Consider the following 19,872-nt stretch of genomic DNA (forward strand, 5'->3'; position numbering starts at 1 on the left):
ACTACTACTACTACTACTACTACTACTACTACTACTACTACTACTACAAATACAGCATGTAACCGTACATTATATTTAAGTATTTAACATAGGTAGATGGAGGTAATGGAAATAAGAACTTTTTTTTCGTGTACGTCATTTAATGTTACTCAGGTCGAATGGAATATCGGAACAATAATCATAAAATATTGATGAAACATTCGGCGGCGAGTAGATCACGTATATGCATAAATAGTGCTAACATATCAAACGTATTATAAATATTACCTAGGTTATTATATAGATATCGATCTATATGCAAAGTTAAAACAAAATCAAACGCTGATTGTTGCAATATTATAATAATAATATCGGTGTACGTACGATATATGTTATATATTGTGTGTGTACATTACGCACGGCACGGATGACCCAGTTCATCGCCGCCAACGGGTCGCGGACCCCTTACGCCCCCGAGTCCGCGCGCTTTACGCGAAGTGAGGTTAATGCACTGTCGGCGTACCACCGTCACCGCCGCATGCAGCCACTCCGCCAACGCATTATCGATTCCACCAGAGCACATCCCCTCCACACATACACCCCCATTGCACGGGTACCCACCCACACTCTCGCCGCCACGTCCGGGTCACGTATACACGCCACTGGCAAACGCGCCAGCGCCTTTCCAACCCTTCAAACTCGACCGCTCCACAACTCCTCCCCCTATCGCAAAACTCGACGAACACGCCACCGGAACCCACACGTGAACATCTCTCTCCGACCTCCTCAACGTCACGCAATGTGAACAAACAGGAAATTGATGTCAAACGACTGACGTAATTCAGAACGATACTACTGCCGTCGCCTCGATTGTTTGTAGGGTGTTCGGAAGAGCGCGCCGCCGTCGTCGTCACGTAGTAAGTGAGGGTGGTCGCAGGCTATCACGTGTTCTACGCGAAACCGGACACGTGAGTATGTGCAGGATTAGCGCGCGCACTCACGCCGGTCGGTGACGTCGAGAGGTACCGCGTGCACTTTTCGCAACGGTTCAAAGAAGGCATATGTACCTTAACTTGGCCAGTATACAATAAATAACGCACTCATAATACACATATTGTATTGGTAGTTAAATCTCGAGTATTAGCCCTTACGTGAATTTTAGTTAGAAATCAAATTTAAACAATAAGTATCACGACAACGCGAACACGTAACTTACAGACGCTCACACCACTGTTATAAAATATACACACGTACAAATGTACGCCCGCCGGGCAGAACCACTCAAAATATCATTGGTGTAGACACATCGATACCGTTATAGCTAATAACATCACCACAATACCGTGTTTGTCACTTTCCTTATCGCTATAAAAACATCACGCAGATTATTGGGTACATGTATGGTCTAATGACAACCATGGTTATCGCAAAGTAACCATCGATAATATATCATTATGTATATCAATATAAATGTCTTAAAAAAATGTTAGCAAAGGTTTTTAACATTTAGTTCTAATATCTACACTTAGATATGCTAACTTCATATACATATTTATTTGTAACTTGTATACCTATATTACCATAATAATCACGATTTCCTGATAGTTATTTTTCATCGATTCACTAGAATCAATATTACAACCTTTTTATTTGCATAATATACAAAATATATTTTACGCACTCGTATTGTTTTCTCGAACGCATTCACACAACAAACACACTTAAAACAGACGTGGAGGTTGTTAAAATATGATATTTTCTAATGTGGCGTAATGACTATGTGTCAGTCTTCGGTCGATGGTTAAATCCTGTACACATATACGTATACAACCTTTCCGCATGTATTTCCCCGATCATTAGAACCGAAAATAAATATATAGCGATTATGATCAGCTTTGTTTTTAATGCAGAAGTACATACCGGATATGTAATATAGGAACAGGGTATAACAAGGTAAACTTGTGTAAAGGGAGTTACATACGCACTTAAGAGTCGAAACACTTAAAATTCATCAAAATACGTAACTATGTAACCGCAATGTAATAATAATTAGATAATAATAAACCAATTAACCCCTTTATAGTCATATAATAGGTGCGGTGTAGATAAATATTACATTTCAATGTATTAAAATCGATCTATCTGCCATCAAACGAATCACGCAGAGCACTCGTTGTATTTAATGGTTTATTGCCCGTAAAGTTAAACGAATAAAATAAAAATCAAATGTCGTCTCCAAACTTCAGCTATATTTTAAAGACGTCTAACATTTATAAATTACAACTTAAACGAACCGCGCAGATTGTACAAAACTTGGTCTCCATTGTTTAAAAGCAAACGTAAAATACATCGTTTTTCTGCACAATAAAATACAATTAATAACGACATAATATTGCTATTTTAAAAATTAAGAAGTATTAACTAAGGAACTATAAATATTATAGAATAGCAAAAAATATGAATTTTAAAGATAATTTTTTTCGATAAAATTATTGAATGAATATTTTAATTGTTTACTTTCAGGTATAATAACCACTCTGACATCGCAATTTTTCAATCAATAACTGTTGTGCACGTGAATTTTACAGTACACCAATTCACTATCCTGACATTAATTCACAGCGCTATATGCGGTACCAATATATTTTATAATTAATGTTTTCTATACATTTTAAATAGTAACAAATTACAATGCAAATAAAGTTGTAAGATTATTTAAACATAATAATTTAATTGATGTTTGAAAATAAAAATCAAAACAATATAAAACAATGAAAAAACTGTTTGAAATTTCACCAACATTTCAAAAACGATTGTATTTGAAAATGCTATATACACTTAAAATTCTTTAAATGTAATATCTTATGTATAAGTATGTTTTAATAACTAATCTACAATAAGTACTTATATATATTTATGTGTGTGTGTATTAATATGATTTAAAAACTAGACACTTCCAATTAAATACTTTTTTCATTTATTTCAATGTACCACTACAAGTATTTAATCATAGTCTAAAAATTGCAAATCATTTTTAGAAATTATAGATAAAATATTAGTAGGATAGTGATTTCTTGAATAAAATAAACTGTGTTGGACTTTTTATCTATCAAATATTATGTAAAAAAGTCACATTAAACCTATAAAAATGTGAGAATAATTAGCCAAAGATGTGAAACTAAATTAGTTTAATTACTGAACACAAATAACGGTATAGTCTTATCAATTTAATCACTCACTAAACATATATAAGTTTTACGTTTATGCGCATTAGTTTTAAATGTAATAAATATTTTATGTAATATATTTAATTAAATTTCAAAATTAATGCATTGAATAATAAATCAGTTGTATTCAAAATATCTGAAATTAAATAAGCTAATTTTATAGATATTATAGCACTCACTATCGATGTATTATACCATACTGCATACCAACTGTTTATATACCTGGCTAACGTACTTATCATATTCCAATAACTCTAAGAGAGAAAAACGCAAAAAAAAAGTAGCAATCATTATTATATATTTAAAATTTGAAACTAAACATTATTGTTAAATAAACTCAGCAAATAATACATTCAGAAAAACAATATTCTCAGTAAACATTTTTAAGTTTTATAGGCATTGAACAATATTTTAATACTATTAATAAATACAAAGTTACTTTATAAATATTTTTAACACTTTCTACATTATAAATACAGACAAAAAAATTTTAATACTACGAAAATGAGATATTTTATCATATTTGTAATAATGAACAAAATAATTAAAACAATACCTAAATCAAAATATTTGACCATCAGAAAGTTATAGATTAAAAAGGATAAATCGCATTTAATTACATTAGCGATTAATACGATTGTCTGGTCATTTAAATACAACGTTAATTAATAATTACTTATAGAAAGTTGATGATTATTTATACAATAATACTTGGTTTTTGAACCACTTTCTGAACACAATAGTGCCTAAATATAATTTTATATCACGAGTGAGACTTTAATTTGTACATAATTACAATGAAGAATTGTTAAATAACTCTACAAGTTAAAATACAATTAATTTAAATCCCTCATTTTTAATTTTTATATTTAATAAAAATAATATGTATAATATTATGTAGGTAATAGGTATGTATAACAAGATATATTTTTATAAAGACCTCTTAAATATCAGATAAACTTCGAATACTTATTTTGTATGTTGTTTTTACTTAGGGTTAACTTATTTAAGCTGTTATTATTATAAATTTTAGTGAAGAGTAACCCCATAATAAAATAGCCTATAATTTCCTCTTTAATTTAATTTATAAATAATACTTACTATTCAAAATTAATAAAAAAAATTATTATTTTCTTGTTATTTTGTATCAAATATACTTCTTTATTTTTAATTATATTAGGTATTAGTGTATTATTATTAATGTTATTTCATTATGTTATTATTATTATCACTATTTACATACTTATAAGCCATAATTAATATGCTGTAATATATATTGTTTAAATTAAAACACTTAAAAATTAAAACAAATGTTCTATAATCCAGTTCAGTGTTGAATAATCGTATTGATTCTATTGACTTTAAATACAAATATACTCGTAGGTACACAATACGAATACATATTATGTCTGAATAATAATTATCCATTACTGTGCTACGAGGTTATGCACAGTTCTTATGTTTGGTATACAATACACATTATTAATCCAAGGCTGGCGATTGTTTATCCAATATTAATATAATATAAAACTTTGCCGAATGATTCAAAGACTATAATATATACAAATATGTATATACTACGTCAATAGAATGGGAAACGATGTATGCGAATAGTTCAACAAAAAAGGGAGACTTCTAAAGCGAAAAATAATATAGCACAAAACATTAGAAACCTGAAACCAGTTCACCAAAGTTAATTTCTAGTAACTTTTAATATGTATTTTAATGTAAAATCAGTGAGTATATACGAGTCAAAATTATGAAAAACTATGTAAAAACCACTATTAGATACTGCTATTGGCAACAATTTATTAATTCATGGTAGGTAGTATAATTTTACACGTTGGTATAATATTTTAAAATTAAACAAAATATTAAATAATAAAAATTATAAAGTACACCATATAATTCATTATGAAAAAAAAAAACAATCTGAATTAAGAAAAAAATATTAAATAATACAAAATTTAAGGAACAAAATAAAAAAACTATATCCATATAAAATTATAAAATTATCAGTTACAATACAAATATGATTCTAACACTACCACTAAAGTTAAGCCCTACTTATGCAAGTAAAAATGTCGTTAAAATACAATTTATAACAATGGTTTCCATTAGTATCCTAAATAATTTTTATTTTGTTCAATAAGACATTATTAACAATCTGTATTTTCTATGTTATAGCACAATAACCAAATAAGTTAATTGTTTAATAAATACAATACACATGTACAACCCGCCATGATGATTATATATAATTATATTAATTTAGTTTAGTAAATCTCTGTAGTACTTTGTTTTTGCTTAAAGTTTAGGATGTATTACATTGTATAAGTTGACTGTTTGTTTGCTAATTGATTAACTATAGTAAATTTAAATTTAAGGAAGATTTTATAGAGTTAGATAAAAACAAAGGTATATTTATAATTATCATACTTATGTATAGAAAAATCGATTAGTAATATTACGAGCTTTGGCACAGTGCCAAATTTGAATCACATATTTCACATTTTAATAATGAACAAAGCAAATGTAATTGTCTGATAAAAATTTTCCTTTTTGATCTTAGTTGAGGGTATAAAACATTCTATAGACGTTAAGATTAAAATTCTTGTAAATCAATAGATAATGAATTGAATCTTCCTAATACGAGTATAGAAAATAAATTCATGAAATTATTTAGAAAATTATTTATTTTTTGTTAGATATACTATTTAGATAATATCTAATTTAAAAGGTAATAATATCCAAACTTGTAAGTTTACATTCTGCAAAATTTTAACCAAATGTTTAACTTAAATATTTTCTTATAAAAACGTGTAAAATCTCTCAATATTGATTTTAAGACATATAAAAATTAATAAATCTAAAACAAATGAACTTCTGTGCGTATGGAAATATATATTAATGTAATATATTTGAATTTAAAAAACCAAAATGCTAGTAGAAATCTAACGCTTTTTAAAAAAAAAAATTAAAAATTAATTCGTTTAAAAGAAACTTAGTGTTTAAACTTTAAAAAATGTACTATTATCCTTATTCTTAAAAAGCATACACAATATTAATCATAAAACATTTCATTAGAAAGTTTTAAATAGCCATATAATGTACAAAAAATATATTTTTAAACCTTTAAAAGTGTATTAGCGACAATTACGTAGATACTTGTAAGTTAATACTTAAAAACCTCCAATTTTCAAAATTAAAACGACATATTATAATACATACACCATAATCAACACACGGGGTACAAAATTGAGGTTTAAGAAAATATATTAAAACATAGAGCAATAAAAAAACTTTTTTTAAACATCGATTTAAAGTTTAAACATAAAAAAAAACACATACTAAAAATGTATTTTAACATGATTCTAGAGTTAATCTGAAATAGAACGCAATAAAATTAAGTATAAAAGTAATTTTAAAATAAATTAAAAACAGAATATCTAAACATAATATTAAATAGCAGAACTACTTGCCTATACATCAAACATAGTTTAATAGTTACAAACCTAAACAGATATGAAACACTTTTGAATTTGCAATCACGCACATTTAAGTACATGATAGGTATTAACTTTATACAAAATTATAAAATAACAGTTACCCTAACGAAATAACTACCAATCCGATTTAAATCAAAGTTTGATTTTACTTATACATTTTTTGTAAGGGATGAAGAATTTTATTTAACTATGATCTTTAATGAGTTACTTTAATACTTAAACAATCAAAATCACAGCAAACAAAAATAAACTTTTACTATCATATAACTATTACAAATATAAGCATAAAGTACGTAAATAATTGTACACGTATAAAAAAAACATCTCACTGAATTCGTTTAAATACACAGGACTTTAAATGTATATAGGTATGAATGGAAAATTTACAAAAATACATTATAGAGAACAATAATTAATATAATTTTTTTTTTTTTTTACTCTGTTGTCTATTCCTCAAAATTAGATAAAGACAAAGATTCTTTAATATATTTAAATGTTATGTATCTCCACCTAAATGAATAATACCATGAAGGGTCAAATGTAGTTTAAAACCAATGTATTTCAAATTACGTAAATCTGTCAAACATCCATAAACACATGAAAACATTGCACTGAGTAATCCGCATTTATGTAAAACTTGTATAATTATGATAATAATAATCATTTATGACAGACTAAATAGCTTCCTGTACGAAATTCAACACATTTGAATATACATAACTATCAATATAGCCACATCAATAGATAAACATGTTTTGGTCAATAAACACAATATTTACTTTAATACCTTATATATAATGCACTTAGTGTATGTATAATATAAATAAATGTATATACAAACTATTTGACTATATCTATTACTATATAAAGAATATACCTATATCTTACACAAATTGCAGTTGACTATTAGTATAATTTTATAGCATTGTCAAAAACAATAAATAAACTGAAAGTTTCTTATGTTTATTTAAGGTACTTGAATAGCAAATAGGCGAAACGCAGCAACAAATCCATGCACAAATGAAAATAATACGAAACTATATTTTCAGTTATACCAAAATATCAGTTTCTCTTTATACTCTAACTCCTGCAGTGTGCTAGTTAAACTGAAATTCAAATAAAGACTTTCTTGGGTATAATACACATATTGTTATAGTTATAAACCTTTTGTTCATGTTCAAATAAATATAATACACATCAAAGTACTTAAATACAATTTAATAAAATATTTCGAAGTAAATATAATATAAAAATTTAACATGTATTTCGGAAACCACGGTCATTAAAAGCATGGTCTTCAAATCCAAACATATATTGTGAATGAATCCATGTTAAAAATAATGATTGATTTAATTACGATCTTTTATTTATTAAAAAATAATATATTTTATATTAAAATCTGCAACGACTTGTAAATTGACTAATTAATAATTATCACTATAGCTTTTATTTTTTTTTAGTATACTTTTAAAAAATAAAAACAAACTTCAATAATATTATTGTGATAAAAAAGTTAGGTATATGATATAAATTTATAACATATTAGCTATATAGAAACGAAAAAGAGCTTTATACATAAACTAAAAATAAAAATCTATGTATTAAATTAACGTTGAATGAAAAAAAAAAATCACATTAGAATAAACCTCTTGAAAATAATTTGTAACAGCTAAGTCATTATAATATTTAATCTATAGACTATAGTTGAATAGGCTACAAATAAGCTTTACTGAAAATGGTTTCAAGTCATTTAAACACATTATTTCTTTAAAAAATTAACAGTTGGTGAAAAGTGGGAATTTCAGTAGATTTATCAGGCTTGAATAACTGTTAAGAAAAACAAATAAAAACCATATTAAAAAAAAAAAAATTAAAGAAACGTTAAGATAAGTAAAATCTTCAAAAATCAGCGATAACAACAATATTAAGCTATCATTGAAAAAAAAATCAAATAAATAAAATAAAACTACATTTAAAAAATTAAATATTATATATGAAAATGTTATGTAAATTAGGTATTGCTATATTTAAATAAAATTATGTAATTTTTCCAAGTTTCAAAGATACGAATTTACGCAGTAATATCGATATTTTTTAATAGAAACATAAAAAGAAAGAATTTTATTACATAGATAAGAATAATTTATTATTATATTATAAATATTTATAGATATTATGGATATCAGAAATGAAAGAAAAATAATTATTTTACATAGGTAAAATAATAATAAAAAAAAAAAACTATTTAAGTATCAACAAATGTCAATAGGAGATTAAACTATATATATAGCTGTTATTAACAGTATTTCAATAATAAAATAACGAACATAAAAATATTAAAAATATTAATTTAAGCAGATAGGTATGACGTTTTACGTATGAATGTTAATTTCGTTGTAATTAGTTAATTTATTGATATATTAATGACTTATTACACAAGAAAATCCACATAAAAACATATATGTATATAATTTATTTATGATAAACAGCGTAATCACGATTTTAGCTGGTAATACTAAATATTTCGGACAGATGACTTTATATTGAAATAAGTTTTTAGGGAACCTAGGAACAAGTACTAAAATACACATTTATTGAAATTTTTAACACTTTAGATGTGCACATACACAATAGGTACAACGTGTTTTTTAAAGATTAATTTCACCTATAATTCTTAGTCTTGACTTCAAAATCGACTGAATGACAGTCAACACTCAAATTAAAATAAAAAAAGAATTTTTTTTTACAATACTTAATTGTACCATCTAATTTCTTCGTTTTTTAAATTATTTTTTTTCATTCATTTTATTATATTTTGATGCCAAACCCTTCACTTAATTTTTTTAAGAGTAGGTATTATAAAATATATGGTTTAGCTCAGTTCATCTTGATATGTACCATTCTCCGCGACTTCACTCTCAAGAACAGTAAACAGCAATGAGTCAATAACATAAGAGATGAGTTCCAAAACCATCACATATGACTAACAAGTACGTGCAGTAATACAGTAGATGGTTCAAAATATAATGTCATATGTATAGACAATGATAACTGAACAGCATCTTTTCAAAATGTTTCCAGTAATCACCAACATTAACGGTCACATACATAGATAAAGAGTAAAACGAAAATGACAAACATGAATACACGTATGTAGCTGCAGTATATACACTTATGATTGAACTATATCAATATATATATAAATATGAGATGAGATTTCGGATTAGTTTGGAAAAATTTACTTATATACGATCGTAAAACTAAAACGCAGTAACGGCAATTAAGAAGTGCGTCCAAAGTTAACAGTTGATAGGAATCGCATTGTTGGTCAGAATGATGACAATAAAAAAAAGAAAAAATTGTGGCCGTTATATACGAGTAAAAATCGACGGAGAATGAGTATATAGGATGTATACGTAACTTTTCAGTTTGACAAGAGCTATGTATGCTTCGCGGACGTCTTATATGCACACAAACGTAGAAAGAGATAACGACAACGGAGGCTGCAGCGGCGGTAGCAGCCTTATTCATGATGATTTGGTGCGCAGCCTTTATCGATCAGCCGGGACACGACACCACCGCCGTCGAAAAAGACCCGACCTGCCCTCCGCACCATCCACAAACACATTTGATGGTCCGCAACTTATATACAAGGATGAATGTCCTCGCCTCGCCTATAAAACTCTGCGCCAATAGGTCCTGTTCAATCACATTCCTACACCGCGCAGAACGTTTTCTCCCCCATTGCTCGCTATTATTTTTAACGTAATAGATATTAGGTGTTAGATACATAATTCAATAAATTTATTTAGCACTAAATTTATAATTTATGCACGCAGTTTTACTATTTAAATGAATCAATTATCGCATATGTAAGCCACACACATCAAACACGAACTATACGTCCAATGTATGATAAATCGAAGTTCAAGTATTGATAATATATAATACATTGATAACCACCATCATTTTTAATCAATCATACGACACAACACTGTAATATATAGAATATAATAATAGATTATCAAATATTTCTTCCTCGTGATACCATTATATGTACCTACGATGCACAAGATTTATCGAACTAACACATGAATTACATATTAAATTAAAATTAATAATAGTGCAACTAAAAGTTAACTTTTTAAACTTACTAGTTCAATAAAATATAAATTTAACTTTGCAATTATAGTATACTGTTAATTACTTGTAAAATTATGTATTTATACTGTAGAATTTAATATATTTTAATATATACTAAATGAAAAGACGTGCAAAAGATATGAATTTATATTAATTTACAAAAACCTATATTTATTAAGTATAGTTAACAAAGTATGAACTTCAATAGTTATTTAATTTGTAATTTTGAACGGAGTATGAAAGTTTATGGTTAGTTTTAGAGCAAATCTGAACGATGTATGCTTTTTTAAAAGAAATGCATTTACATATATTAAAAGTTTCTCAAAATTGGTAAATTTCAAATTCGTGAAGTACCTATAACCAGCTTACTTATATTTAGTAAGCAAAAAATGTATTTATTTGCAGATAATTCGCATAAAAATAAATTCAAATTTCTAAGACAATTCATTGTAAGGGAAAAAATAATTCAAATAACAAATAACCATTTATACCTAATTTAATATAATTTATAACACAATTAATTTACTCTATGACAGAAAAACATGTTAAAGAACAACATTTAACTTCAGCTATTAATTACATTTATAATAATTTAATAATTAAAATTAATAAAACATAAAATATAATATAATAAAACAATAATTTTAATTTAGTTAAAGTGAAAACGTAAATCAAAATTTAGCAATTCATTACAAAACCTTGTTAAATTAAAATTTACAAGCCAATTATTAATTATACGTAAATAAGTAATACCATAACTTTACTATAAAATAATGGTTAATGAAAATTATTTTCTATACAATATATCCAACTCGTCTAAAACCAAGTATTAATTAATTAAGCTACTAACTACCTAATTTCACAAATTACTTCCCTAAAACAAATTATAAAAATATTTGTTCATTTAAATACAATATATTAGCTACAATTTAAATTATTATTACTATTAATTATCAAAAAAAATTTTGATAATTAATTTTTTTAAATTAACATTTAAAAGAAACCACAATATTAACGATAACGATAAATCTTAAAGCTAATTATAAAATTTTAAATTAAGCATTTTTTTAGATTTTTTGTATTGAACATCTCAAATTAAAAAGTTTAGATATCAATAAGTACTTTCGTACAATACACTTATTAAATACAACACCATCATTACTAAAAATCTAAACAAACTGAACTTTTAAAAGACCCTAAATATTATAATTTAGTTTATAGAGAACCTTTTGAATGTAGTTATATTAATCTCAAAAAAAATATCCATTATCTAATGTTCTACACAATGAAACATACAACTAATAATTTTTTCAACACGATAATAAAGGTTTACTAGCTACTTAAGTACATCAATATCATTTTCCAATCCATATCAATTCTCAGAAACTTTATAGCATTTCAAAACGGCTATGACACGATTGAGCATAAAATACCTTTTTTACGATATGATTGAGAAAATTTGTCGGCTTATCAAAAGATATACGAATACAAAAAAACCTACATAATTGAACATAAGAAATTGCAATATTTCTATTTAAAATTTTGGATTATACTATGCAACAATTAATTTAAATAATTACGGTAATACAAAATACATGGCACAAGTTAAATAACACGATTTTATAGTCAGATGTAACGTATTGTTGAAATGTTAATTTACATGTTAGATTTTCATAATAATAAAATATTCAGGCTTCCTAGTTACAGCCTATCGCAAATTAAAATTACTGAAAATAATAATAATAAATTAAAGTGATATACCTTGGTATCTATTTCTGATTTGACTTAAATATAATAGTAGAGATTCAGTGTTTTAATAATATAAATATTGGTCGAAAGCTTAGGTATATGTTAAATTATATTTTAACATATAATATAAAATTATTGATAAAGCTGCAAGGCTCCACTCGTAGCTTATGGCTCATGTAAGTTTAGTATCATAATAATTAGTGTAATAATACGTGAAAAAAATAAATTACAAAATATTAGCTACGTGAACGTAGCAACATTGCATAAAATATTCTATACTCAATCTTATTTTACCGTTTAAAACATTAGTTAAATACTTATACAATTTATTGTTTGACATAAAATATTAACTGATATACTAAACACAATACATTATATTTTCAGCACTACTATTTTATGCAAAATAATAGATGAGCTTTTGGTATAAATATTGTATAACCAAAAATTTGATTTAATTAAATTAACTTTAAATGTACTCTATTTTGTTGTACAATATTAAGATATTAAATTATTTATTATTAATAATATTTCCTAATACTTTCTTAAAGCCAAATACGGGAAAAACGTTTTAAACATAAATTATAACGCCCAATTTTTACTAAACATAACATTCTAATCGACATTTTATGAAATATATAATACTTTTTCAATACCTAAAAATAATTTTAACAAGATATTTTATAGTAATTTAAAAGTATCCATTAAATCTATTAACTCATTTATTATTATATCGTAATATACTCAATGACATTTTAAGCTAATGGCTATTTACAAACCTATTCACACCGTTCTACGGTACCTAGGTTAATGTTGACTCAAAATGTAATAACAATATTACTATATGATAAAAATGTATACTGTTATAATAATTAATAATATATAATAGATGCATATAATTGCCATGTTTTTAGTAAAAAATAATTCAATCAACCGTTTTACAAATATTAGAATAAACTACAATAGTGGAAATATAAATATATAATAAAATATACTTAATAATATAATAAGCTAACGTGACTGTCTCCACACATGATTAATTTTCATATGCATTAAGAAATTCTTTATTATTAAGTTAAAATTTAACATACCCATAACACTGATCCACTCGATGGCAACATACACTCATGTCTACTAGTAGAGCGGTTACCTGCTTACCTGCTCTTTTTATTAAAATTAGATTTATTTAAAATGAAAAGAAATATCACATTGAAGGTTATTCAGATATATTTTAATAACGACCAAAGCTTTATACACTGCAGTAAGAAATTTATAATCTAATACTTTAAGCATTAAATAAATTATAATACATATTCATATATAATAATATATATGGAACAATTAAACGGCTATTTTGTAATGTTATTTTACTTATACGTTAGTTATAAGTAAATCAATTTATAGCTTATAAATAAATTATGAACATTTTTTTCGGAAGATGTTTATGAACGAACAAATATCTATAATAAAAAAACAATATCGACACTTTGACATAAATATATTTATTTTTTAAAAACTCATTACCTTACCCAGTAACCACTATACAATTTTTCTTTAGAACAAACATAATGTACTTTTCTAGAATATTTTTTTTTTATCTCAACGTTATATTAAATAATTTATTTTACAATAAACATTCTTTAAGTATAGTAGAATGAAAAAACCGTTCTTTAGTTATTTTTACGAAAAAAATATAAAAGACGGGGGTAACGCATACAGTTTTAAAATAATATTAGCAAAATAATTTTAAATAAAAACAATTGTCATTTTTGGTATAATTAATTTAACAGATTTTATAAACCAATAAATCGAGATTTGTTTTTGGAATCAAACTAAAATCTTACAAGTTAACTGAATTAAAAATGTTTTATTTACACATCAAAAAGTAAGTATAGGTATTTATTTTAAGTTACTAAAACAAATATAAACAATTACTTTCAAAACTATAAATTAAATTGTTATAGGTAGTAAATTACAGTTAAAACAATTTTAAGTACATACATTACTATAGTTGATTATTTTCTTTAAACGCATGTGTCTAAGAACCATACACAAAATTTCCAAAATATTAACATTTCAGTTGAAAAGGTTTAATTAAATATATGATGAACAACGGAATAAATAAAAAATATTAAATAATCATTCCATAAACTACGTACATATAAAGTTCTTTTTATGATTTCTTGAAGATCTTCAATAATAGTTTAAAACGTAATAGGCGCGTTTTATTGCTATATTTCGAGAGGCACAAACAAAAACAAAACAAATTTACTATATAGCAAGCTTTTGATCACGATAAACCAACTTATAAGAACTATATATGAATTGTTTTATTTAATGAAATCAATAATACGTTTTCGCATTTTTTAGTTTTTATCGTTAAGTAACACTTATGGTTAGAAATAATATAATTATCTATCAGATATTTATGTAAAATAAAAAAAAATTAAGAAATTATTAATAAAAGCTACTTATAAAAACACAATAAAATAAAATTTTACATTTTATACAATACAATTTTGATTAGGTACAATGTTTTGTGTACTCCGGGATGTAAATTAAAATATATTACAGTGCATTAGCATAATCTTGTAATTTAAAAGTAATATAGCAAATGATGACTATAAAAATTAAATTACAATAATGTATAACAATATTTTACGTATAGTACCTAATTTCAAATAATACTTGACATATGAATATTTTTAATTTATTATTTTAAATATTAATTAAACCTTATTGAACTATACGTCTATAAATAAATATGTTAATCAAAGACATGTTGTTTCAAGAAATACGAGCAAATAAAATACGTATTTTTAATATAACTTAATACCTCACCCACATATACATCTTAAATAATATAATTAGGTATAAATTAAATGCACTTATGAGTTACACAATGTAATATAACTTTTCACTTATAACAAAATGCCACTCAGAAATAAAAACTAGATAAAAATTGAATTTAAACAAATTATAATTTATACCTAAATATTACAACTAATAGTTTGTTGTAAACACATAATATAAATTCATCTACACATTTTTTTAAAGTATTGTTCACAAAGCCCAACTATAAATCATTGATATACGAATACTAATTTAATAATTTATGAAATAAATTCTTGGACGTCATACCTGAAAATATTAAAGTAAAATGACCTATTATACAATTTAAAGATAAAAACATTATCTTTTTTCGATATCATAATTTTAAAGCGAGTTATGAGTATGTTAAATATTAATATTTAAAAATGCTCATAATTCACTTGAAAATTAAAATTCTGTAAAAACCGGTGAGAAAACACGGATAATATTCTTGCCTTAAAGTTTTATAGTATGTCATTTTAATCTTGTATTCAAGCTAAAAATACAAAGTTGAAACTGCTGGACGTATATTTTGGTAAGGTATGCGTTAGTAAGACAGAAACAATATCTATGATAATACGATGTCATCTTAATACTATAATGTTGAGAAAATTGAAATATATTTTAATGATTTAAATACTTATAGGTAATGGATTATACGTATTAACATCTTGTTTTGACTTCAAACATATTCCATTCTTAAAAAATTAAATATATATAAGTATTAAATACAGAATAATTATTTTTCTTCTATAACTTTCTGTCTTATTAAAATAAAATTTAAAAAAAATATTTTAATTGTTATTATATTTTTAAGTTTTTTTACTTTTGAATAACAACATACATTTTTAATTTCATATTCCAAAGCAAAATATTTTTCAGAGTACTTGAATACATAAAAATCGAAATTATGACAAGTACTTTATAAGTTATAAGCAGATATTAAAAATTTAAGCGAACGAGTAAGATGGTACAGGAATACCAGCAAAATGTTAGTCTACTTCTCCAATCAACCAAACATTAAATACTTATAAATTTATAATTAACCTAATTTCGATTTGTATGTATCGAAATAATTCGAAAAATATTCTGTTTCAGAATATAAAATTAAAAATGTATGTTTTCGTGTAAAAAAAGTATAAATATCTAAAAAAATACAATAGTACAACATCTTTATAAGCCCTCTCTCAACGTTTTAATATTTACCATAAATACATAATATTATTAAAATACCTGAATAGTTTAAAATATTATTATAGATAGGTAAATAGCGATTGAATATTTGAATATTGAACGGTATCACAAGAAAATAAAATAACAATAAATATTGTAATACAGGGGTCTCCAACCTTTTTTTACGGAGAGCCAAATCTGAGATACACTTTGACATCGCGGGCCAAAATTTTTTAAAGGAATAGAGAGCTAATGAAATTGAGAATAGAAAAGATATTTTTTGATTTTAGAAAAATGAATAATTTTTTCAATTAACGATCGCCACCTTAAACATGATAACGCAATCGACAGGATAATCGACAATTAACAAAAAACCATTTATTTTATTTTAAGGTTTTATTATTTTTCTTTTACTAGGAAATACTAATGAAAAATAAATAATATTTTCAAAACATCAGTTAACTTGGCGGGCCGGTTTGAAAAGCTAAACGAACCGAAATCAGCCCTCGGGCTAGTTAGAGACCCCTAATTTAATATAACAAATGTATAATTCAACAATCAATATTATTCTATAGCATTTAATGTATATCTTGTCAAACATATCCAACTTTTTCGGAAATATCAATGTCACCAAAAGCAGAGGGGTAAACTATACTGTCAATTTGTCAATTATGAGTATATTATGACTAGAGCGCGGATTTCTATGCAATTGCATATTTTTTTCCTTTTAATATTTTTGGATTTTTGTCAGTTATCTCCACGAATCATCATAATTTGAAGCTAATGGTGAAATCTTTTTTTGCATATTTCTGCATATTTAAAGGTTATTGCATATTTTTGCATATTTTGGCAAAATTCAAAATTCATTGCATATTGAAGCGAAAATTTAAAAAAATTTAAAAAAGTGTATAAGATAATATTTTGACAAGTAGAATGATTTAACATTTATATCTACTCATTTGGCATTTTTAGTGATAGTCATAAAAAAAACTGAAAACTCGAAATATAACTTTACATCTAAGCTTTTCAATAATTGACGAAACGAAAGAAAAAATGCATTCTATTTCTGGATCGAAAGGTGTAACACTTACAACAAAATTAAACGAGCTTTCCAATAAAAATGAAGGTCTGAAAATTCTACGAAAAATTAATTCAGTATTATTAAGCGAAAACGTTCAGCTCAAAGAACTTTATCAAGATCCGATAATACTAAGTTGCTTCAAATATGCCCCAATAACTTCGGTTGACGTCGAACGTTCGTTCTCAGTCTTTAAAAATATGTAAACCGATAAACGATACAGCTTCACAGAAGAAAAACTTGAAATGCATATGATTATTCATTTTAATAATAAATACAATTTTAAAAATAAATTAAGTTTAGAAAATTCCCTAAATTTTTTATTATTAAGTATTTAAGTAATTAATTATTATAAGTTTTATTGTAAATTTTAAATAAATAAAAAATTCTTGCATATTTTCATAATTTTGACTGCATATTTTCATGATTTTTACTGCATATTATATGGCATATTTCGATACTTTTAAGTGCATAAAAATCCGCGCTTTAATTATGACCTATCAATACTTTCTTATTTTTTTTTTTTTTTAGCATAATTCTTTATTCAACAATCTGTTACAGAAAAAAAAAAAAAAAAAAAAAAGGAACAACAAACTCAGTTTATAATATATATTAAATAGTCGTAGGAATAACAGAGTGAAGAAATATTCCATTGGAGATACTTCGACGGAAAAAAATAATTATAAAACAATATGATTGATGTACCTCACTCATTAGCTAACATTTATAATTATATTTGAATTAACTTTTCGTGTATAAAGACAAATAATATAAGTAAAAAAAAACTTTAAAAAAATTAACTTTATAACTTATAAATATTGCGCAGTACAGAGTCTTTTATACAATTTGACACTCTTGTTTTAAAATATATTTATTATATAGTTACAGGTTACGATAGCATTAACTTAATAACTAGGTTCATCAGAAATAACTGACTTAAATACATGTGTAAATAAAATAAACCTATAAGTAATACATACATACAAATTAATCTCTCATGCAAAACTATAACGAGGTAGCATAAATTATTTTGGAAGCAGAAATAAGTTTAACCTTATATACTATACTAGATAAACAAATAACTGCATGGTATGATACTATAAACCTTTAACTTATTTTAAATCTCTATTTACTAAATAGTTTTTTTAATACAATAAATAAATAGAATTATATCCAAAATTAAATTAAAGAGAATAAAATTCCTGTAATATTATTATGAAATAAATATTTATATTATAAATATTATTGTTATCATATCGTGATTTTATGGTAGCATATTACACTTATACAAGAATTATAATTTTGAAAGTTTTTTCACTGAACACTTAATTCATTTAAATTTTATGAAAAATGTAACATTTTAACAATGAAATAAAAGATAAAATCCAAACGATACGAGTATGATAGGTATACTTGAAACCAGCACACCAAATAATATTAAATCTACAATGCAAAAAAATAAACGCGGAATAATGAAAAAGGTGAAAGACATTTCGCATTCCATTTCCACTTTCTGAATTCTGACATATAGTATTTTGCATCTTATTAGAAATATAAATATTGCTTTTCTCTCTCTTTATATAATATGAATCTACATATTTTTACCAAGATCATTTATATATATTTTCTTTTACATATTATCATTTTTTTATCTTCTTGAAATAAACCAACGTTTAAACCACGACTAAAATAAAAACTGTTTACACAGAATCGGAATATATTTTATTGACAGCAAAATTTTATTCAATTTATTCAATTTTTATCGTTTTATTTTAAAATGTATTTAAAAAAATTAATTTTATAAATTTCGGTACCTATATATAATAAAATATCTTTAAAAATATATGCTGAAAATTTCACTTAAAATCGTTTTTCATAATCTTAAATTTTTAGCAAGTCATTAAAAATGTATTTTTTATATTTCAAATTTCAAAAACAAAAATGTATCTTGAAAAAATTTGATGTTTTTTAACCAAATCGGTGTATTATCAGTACTATACATATTATTTTTTAATTGGTTCTTATTTCTTAATAAGATAAAGTTTATCATTTGATATCCATCACCAAAAGATATTTCTAGCTAAACTATTCAACACTTATTTATAATGTATATATAAAACAACAGCGCCCTTTTTTATGATCTCGT

At 24.7% G+C, this 19,872-nt stretch overlaps 1 protein-coding gene across 1 annotated transcript in view; it reads right to left on the minus strand.

Moving 5' to 3' along the window:
- Positions 1-19,872, minus strand: part of LOC112602328 (high affinity cAMP-specific 3',5'-cyclic phosphodiesterase 7A-like) — a 114,852-nt gene that overhangs the window by 92,936 nt on the left and 2,044 nt on the right. The gene's annotated exons all lie outside the window — the stretch shown is intronic.

Source organism: Melanaphis sacchari, unplaced genomic scaffold, assembly GCF_002803265.2.
Source record: "Melanaphis sacchari strain LSU unplaced genomic scaffold, SCAv2.0 Contig85_pilon_pilon, whole genome shotgun sequence".
NCBI lineage: Eukaryota > Metazoa > Arthropoda > Insecta > Hemiptera > Aphididae > Melanaphis > Melanaphis sacchari.